Here is a 7,325-nt window from a genome sequence, read left to right as displayed (position 1 = left end):
AATCGGGATGGGTGTGTCAGAGGCAGTGCAGTTGGCGCAGGATAGAGCAGGGTTTAGGGCTGTTGTGCATAGGGTCACTATGAGTCGCAAATGACTCGACCGCACATAACAACAACAACAACATGCTCTCTGCCAAGATCCATCTGACATTTGCAATAATATCTGTAGTGCCACAACTTCTTCAAAACCCAGCTAGTATTTCTGGTAGTTCTCTGTCAATGTACTGTTCAAGTCTGTTCTGGATAATCTTCAGCAGGATTTTGCCATTGTGTGATATTAGTGATATTGTTCGATAATTTCCACACTCTGTTGGGTCACCTTTTGTTTGATATGGGAATAAATATGGATCTCTTCCAGTCAGTTGGACAAGTAGTTGTCCTCCAGATTTCTTGGCACAACTTGGGGAGCACGTTCAGGGCAGCATCTGTTTGCTGATGTACATCAGTTGGTATTCCACCAATTCCTCGGGCTTTATTTTTTGATAAGTCCTTCAGAGCAGCCTGCACTTCCTCCTTCATCACCATTGCCTCTTGATCATATGTTGTTTCTTGAAATCCTTCTGTGTCAGCCAATTCTTTTTGGTACAATGACTCTGTATACTCCTATCTTCTTTTAATGGTTCCTGACTCATTCATTATTCTGCCCAAAAGATGCATTGGGAAAATCTGCTGTCATGGACCTCTCCAGAGTGTTGAAGAGCAACAGTGTCAGTCTAGATACAAAGGTGTGCCTAATCCAGGCCATGGTCTTCTTCTCAGTTACTTGCTATTCTTCAGACAGTTGGACATTGACCAGGATGACAGAAGAATAGATACCTGTTGCAGACTGAGGGTCCCAAAGAATGGAATAATTTTATAATTATTAATATTGAGACAAACAGCCAGGAATGAGAAAGAGCAGAGAGCATAAAACAGGGGGCCAGCAGTTCTCCACTAAAGACCCCAAGCCAAGCTTCTTTGTATCTTTATTGAAAATTATCATGAAGTAAATCACAAAGAGAATTCAATGCAAATGAAGCCAAGCTCTTTCTATTGAAAACTTTCTGCTTGACTCAGGAGGGAGGGTTTCACAAAAGCAAGAATTTGGTTTACCCTGAAGGATTACCTTGATGCCTCAGGGTGAACTCTAGCTCAGAAAGTAACACTCCCTCTATAGGGGGCCCCTTGCTGTCTCCTGTCTGCGGGGAACAAACAGCTCATTTTCTGGGATCTGCCACAAGGGAAATCCTAATTTATAAACCTGTAATTCCTTGAATTCCTGAGCAAGGGTTTTCATATAATGTTTGGTATAGAGTTTGGCTTCCCATAGATACCTTCACGTTGTGGTATTGGAGAGGAGTCTTAAACATACCACGGACTGCCAAGAAAACAAATTGGTCTGTCTGGAGAGGGTAAAATCAAGCAAGTCTCTCCTTGGAGGCTAGGATTTTAAAGCTCCGCCTCACTTACTTTGGGCACGTGGCCAGGAGAGACTGGTCCTTGGAAAAGGACATCATGCTCAGTCAGAATGGTGGATGGATAGTGCAGGGGAGAAAGACCCTGGATGAGATGGATTGACACAGTAACTGGGGTAATGGGGATTAGTGTGTCAGAATTAGTGAGACTGGCTCAGGACAGGGAAGGGTTCAGAGCTACTGTACTTAGGGTCACTATGTATCTCAGGCGACTCAACCGGTAACATTCTATGACAGATTTGGAAGCAGGAATGGCATCCACTTCTGAAACAGCATGCCTCTGGAAACTCTCTGAACTTTGATAAACGTTGATAGTTGTAAAAGGGCTTCATGCTTTTTGTTCATAGGGTCGATATAATTTGTGCTCAACTCAAAGGCAATCAACAACAACAAAGAAGTGAGTACATTTCATAACAACTATGTGAACAACAGAGGAACCTTGTCATACTTCCGCACAATTTCTGACACACAAGTCTATGGCAACAATCACCTTGTCAGTCCATCTGCTTGAAGGTCTCCTTTCTTTTGCCACTCTGTCCTATCAACCTGTTTGATAAGAGACATAGCTTTTATCATATTTGCCTCCAAGGAGCTCTCTGGCTGCACATTTTCCAAAAACTTCCTGGGATGTTCCCTACTCATCTCCAACACCACCACTCAAAGTCTTCAAATTTTCTTCTGTCAACCTTATTCATTGAGGTGCGCTTTAGTCCTAAAAATAACATGATTCTTCCTCAATAATTTGGAAAGATTCCTGACTGCAGACTTTCTCACTGCAGTATGTCGCCTCTTCTCCTGAGGTAATTATGTTGACAGTTTCATTCTTTTCTCCATCTCTTATGGTATTTCCTGTCATTTCAGCATTGAGAATTTTTGTTTTCTTGATGTTGAGCTACAATCCATGTTGAAGGCTATATTCTTTCATCGTCTGCATCAAGTGATTAAAATCACCTCACTTTTTTTTAAGGATTTTAATTTTTTATTTTAAAAAGTTCTTGGAAATGCTTTATAGTTAAATCAAGAGTTCACACAAAGCAAATAACTGAGGAATTTTTTTCATACTTGATGAATCAAAAGATGTTATTTATCAATTGTTTACTAAATGAATCAGTGTAGTGTTGAACTTTAAAATGAATAAATAACTAATATGTCCAAATTGTCTAACTGTGACAACTCCCACTTTAAAAAAAAAAGCAAATTCAAAAAAATGGTAAGTCAATACTGATTCATGGTGACAGTTTTGTTGGGTTTTTTTTCTTTCTAGGTTTACTTTTTTTTGTTAATTTAAGTAGCATTCAGTTTATTACAAATATTTAGTATTGGCTTCCCATATTCCTCCCCTTTTGTTTTTAGCATAATTATGTTATCATCTAGATGAGCATCCTTTCTACACAAACAAATTAAACATAATAAACTCAAAGAAATACTTTCAAAAATCTCCATGTGATCAGAAGGATTCAGGTTGAATATTCCTCGAAAGTTTGTTTTAATTGTCCCGTTGCCGCAGTGCTTGTCAAAGCCAGTTCTGATTAATCTCTTTTGTCAGTGTGTCCTTTGCCATTCCCTATCACTCCTCCCTGAGAGAAATTTAACCCTGATTCATAAGGAATAGGGGGCGTCATATTCTCTTAGCCACTTCCTGCTGAAAAGGGATGCTGTAGGTTTCAGGGTGAAGATCTTCTCTCACTACTCTAAAGGGAATAGGAAACACATTTGGCAATAGGAAACACATAGACTGTTGAGGAGATTGATTTTGGAATTTAGATGCACTGTTATCAATTGTGCTTAGCCGTACATGTTCATATCCTTGAAGATGCATCATGGAACTGTTGCAGCCTAGAAGACACAAATTTAACAAGTTGAAAGTACATGAGTCAGAAATTAAAAGCAATAATATTCCAAGTAGAGGTTCTAACAGTGGCACAAATCAAGTTATAGAGGGAAAGTAGTTCTTAAAATAAAAGGTTTATTGACTAGCACTTTGTCTATTATAGTATAAAGGTTAGGAACCACAAGATGTAGAGGCTCAACTATGCCATTTATTGTTCTTAAGTCCTTGACCAAATTTCTTCTACCACTGAGTTGTTTTACAACTCAGAAGTCCACATGCAATGTAGAGGTGAAGTAAGGAACTGTTTATGAGGTTTTCCGTCAATTCCAACAACTAAGAAATAGTGAGAAGAGTTGGGATCTCAGAAGGCTTTTAGGACCAAATAATAGGCTCTTGTGTCCAGGAGAAAATGAATATACTTACCAGTAATATTAATGCTCACCCACTACTCTTCTGGGAGGATCTGAATTGTTGAAGCGTCCTCCTTTGTTTCCATCTGGGAGTTGGGGCCTGTCAGTCCTGTCAGCCACAAGGACCTGATGTGGGCTGCCCTTGGCCAAGTGTCCTTCAGATCCACACTTAAAGCAAATGAGTGGGAGCTTCCTTTCTACACCCTTGCCTATTTGTGACTCTTGTCTGTGACACTGTCTACTGAAGTGGCATGGCCCAGCTTTCCACAGTGGAAGCAATTCTGACCTCCTTTATTACCTTTGGGTGGCATTGTTTATGAGTAAGACCTCCTTTTCCTGATACAGGCCCTAAACTGGCAGCAATAGCTGCCTCAATAATTTTGGCCATTCTCTGGTCTTTTCTCTTCCCTCTAGATCCCAGTTAAAAGAAGGAAAAATTTAAACAAATATATAAAACATAATTTTGAACAGAATCATCTTTTAAGGTTAGAAGTATTATCAATATGATCATTTCCAATCCAGAGATACATGTCCCATTGCAGTTCCTATTTTCCATACATGGTTTTGGTAAGAAGAATATTGTAAATGTTCCACTATTCCTCCTCCATGCCATGATATAGTGTTATTAGCATGAGCAGTTATAAATCCATTGCCTTTCTTACTCTAACTTAAATTTTTTAAATTTAAATTTATTATTAATTTCAGTAAAAATTTACAGAGACTTTGGATTTCCATTCATTCATTGTTGAACATTTCTCCCCTCCCAACCCTCCGCACCCCTCAGAACACTACTCTTTTAGAAAAGTAAAAGAAAAATTCTTTCATGGTTTTACAAACCCTCCCCCAGGTCCATTCCACCATGTAGCCATCGCTCTAGACTCCTGTCATGACAAAAATACCTAATCACATATCCCTTTTAAAGTTTTCTCCTTCATCTGTTTTCAATGCAGTATACATTATTGAACCCATCTTTCTCAGTCTCCCCCCAAACCCAGGGTCCATCCTGTTTTACAACAGTGGCACTATGCAGTATTTGTCCTTTTGTGACTGAAATACTTCACTCAGCATAATGTCCTCCAGAGTCATCCATTTTGAATAATATTGCATGAGTTCCTTGTTTTTCAATGCATCATATTATTCCATTGTGTGAATATACCACAGTTCTCTATCCACTCATTTGTTGATGGGCACTTAGGTTGTTTCCAACTCCTTGCTGTTGTGAACAAAGCTGCGATATACGTGGGTGTGCATATATCTGCTTGGATGTCTGTTATGGTCTCTTTGGCATATATTCCCAGTAGTGGTATTGTGGGGTCAAATGGTATCTCTATTTGCAACTTTTTGAGAAAATGCCACACCACCTTCCACAGTGGTTGCACCATTTTACACTCCCACCAACAGTGAATCAGGGTTCCAGTTTCTCCACAACCTTGCCAGTGCTTGTTGCTTGCTGTTCTTTTAAATTTTTCTATTCTGTCTGGGGTGAGATGATATCACGTAGTCGTTTTAATTTGCATCTCTCTTAGAGCTAGGGATTTTGAACATTTCTTCATGTGCTTATTAGCCATCTGAATGTCTTCTTTGGTGAAGTGTCTGTTCATATCCTGTGCCCATTTTTCTATTGGATTATTTACCTTTCTTTTGTTGTGGTGCTCAAGTATTTTATAAATTCTGGATATAAGTCACTTATCTGATATGTAATTACCAAATACTTTTTCCCAGGCAGTGGCTTCCCTTTTTACCCTGTTGGAGAAGTTTTGGGATGTGCATAGGGATTTGATTCTTAGAAGATCCCATTCATCTACTTTATCTTCTCCTGGTTGTAGGTCTAGGTTTACTTCTTATTAATGTTTTTATCATATATATATATATATATATATATATATATATATATATATATATATATATATATATTGTTCCATATAGTTCTTCTTTTACATCATATTTCATTCATTTTTATTGTTGGTTTGGTGTTTTTATTTTCTCCCTTAAAATCATCTTACCAACAACTACTTTCATAAAATTGTGTAAATCAGCTACTTCAATTTTCATTCCATTTAGGTATCTAATCGCTGATTTGTCCATCCACCAGCACTTTGAGGAAACAACCACATCTTTTTTCCACCTCACTTTTAACAACCAAGGTTGTGTCACCTGAAAACACAGATTGTTGATGAGTCTTCCTCCTTTCATGGTTTCACATTCTTATTCATAGGACTAGATTCTGAAATAATTTGCTCAGCATACAGATTGAATAGCTATGGAGAGAGGATACCACCTTGATCACACCTTTGTTAATTTTAAACTAGCTAATGTTCCCTTGCTCTGTTCACACAACAGCATATTGATTTTGATATACATTTGGCATGAGCACAATTTCTGGTATTTCCATTCTTTTCTATGCTAACCATAGTTTTTACGGTCCACACAGTCAAATGCCTTTTTATAGTCAATAAAACATAAGTATTTTTCTAGTATTTTTTTACGTTCAGCCAGGATTCATCTGACATCAGCAATGGTATCTCTGGTGCCATGGCCTCTTCTAAATCCTGCTTGAACTTCTAGCAGTGGTCTGTGTACTGTTTTAGCCATTTTTTATGATGATCAGCAGTCTTTTGTTTGCTTGTGATAGTAGTGATTTTGTTCCGTAATTTCGACATTCTGTTGTTGGCTCACCATTCTTGGGAATGGGAACAAATACAGATCATGTAAGTGGCTGTTTGATCAAAACAAGTTTTAAAAATCATGGGGTCCTTAATGGAATCTTTGATGGCATCCCACTACATGATTTAAGATCAAGAAAGATGTACATTAGGGCTGTACCCTTTCTTTATACCAACCAATCAATGTGCTGAGCAAATCATAGGAGAAGCCAACATTTTGAAGAGAACTGGGGCATCAGAATCTGAAGAATAGTGACCAAGAACCTGTGTTATGCAGATGACACAACTTTGCTTGGGAAAAGTGAGGAGGACTTGAGTGCTTGCTGTAGAAGATTACACTGCAGCCTTCAATACGCATTTCATCTCAAACTCAAGAAAGTGAAATGCCTCACCACTGGGCCAGTATGCCACATTACAATAGAAGAGATAAAAATTGTCACTCTTTTCATCTCACTTGGATTCACAGTGAACACTTTTGGTACTACTAGTCAGGAAATGAAATGGTATATTACATTTTAAAATCTGCTATCAGCAACCTCTATAGAATGTTGAAGAGCAAGGATGTCAGTTTAAAGGTGAGGGTGTTCCTGAGGCAAGCTATGATCTTTTAAATTATTTTATATTCTTCTGAAAGTTAGACAGTGACTAAGGATGCAGAAGAATTAATGCCTTTGAATTATATTGGAAAAGAGTCCTGAATATCCCATGGGCTGCCAAAAGAACAAACAGATAGGTTTTAGAGAAAGTGGAACCAGAGATAGTGGAGACAAAGATGCTAAAGCTTCGTCTTATATCTTTCTGGCATGTTCTAGAATAGGCTGTTCCTTGGAGGGGGACATCATGCTTGGAAAGTCAGAGGGTTAATAAAGGAGAGAAAGACCCTCAACCGGCTGTGTTGGTAATAGTTACTGCTGCATTGGGCTCTGATGTGTTAGGAATTGTGAGGATGTTACAGGATAAGACAGGGT

The sequence above is a fragment of the Elephantulus edwardii genome, unplaced genomic scaffold (genome assembly GCF_000299155.1).
Source record: "Elephantulus edwardii isolate Elephantulus edwardi_28Jun2011 unplaced genomic scaffold, EleEdw1.0 scaffold00286, whole genome shotgun sequence".
In the NCBI taxonomy this organism is placed as follows: domain Eukaryota; kingdom Metazoa; phylum Chordata; class Mammalia; order Macroscelidea; family Macroscelididae; genus Elephantulus; species Elephantulus edwardii.
Note: the sequence above shows the minus strand (reverse complement) of the source record.